The sequence below is a fragment of the Anneissia japonica genome, unplaced genomic scaffold, assembly GCF_011630105.1.
Source record: "Anneissia japonica isolate Jap-2015-1 unplaced genomic scaffold, ASM1163010v1 scaffold287736_len1891122_cov214, whole genome shotgun sequence".
In the NCBI taxonomy this organism is placed as follows: Eukaryota; Metazoa; Echinodermata; class Crinoidea; order Comatulida; family Comatulidae; genus Anneissia; species Anneissia japonica.
In genome coordinates, this window is record NW_022756106.1 from 518,247 (window position 1) to 518,727 (window position 481).

Genomic DNA, 481 nt, shown 5'->3' on the forward strand with positions numbered 1-481 from the left:
GGACACATGGGGGGCCTAGCATATTAGCGTACCCGTAAATATGCGGCGACGATTTTCCTTTTTAAAAATGCCTCCATTCCTTCCGAAATCAGTATCTTGTTGGCTAAATGACCAGTGTACATAATGCTTCACAGATTCACCCTGTCATTCACAATTTCACTCAATATATGCGATTTTCAAGACATAAAACAACATTTTTATAACAATACTTAGTAATAAATACTGTAATACTTTATTACATAGTAGTACACATTCGCATGTATATACTAGCCTATCTCTTTTAAATTATTATGGAATATGATTATGATATCCTTCAAAACATTTATTTCAATAACTATGGTAAGCCTACATTCCAAGACTGACATAAACACTTGATACAGTGCAGGAAACAAGAGTACTGAGGTAGACAACATTTCATTTTCTGGTTGGTACTTTAAAATCTGACTATAAGAAATTATTTATATTTGCATAAGCATTAAAC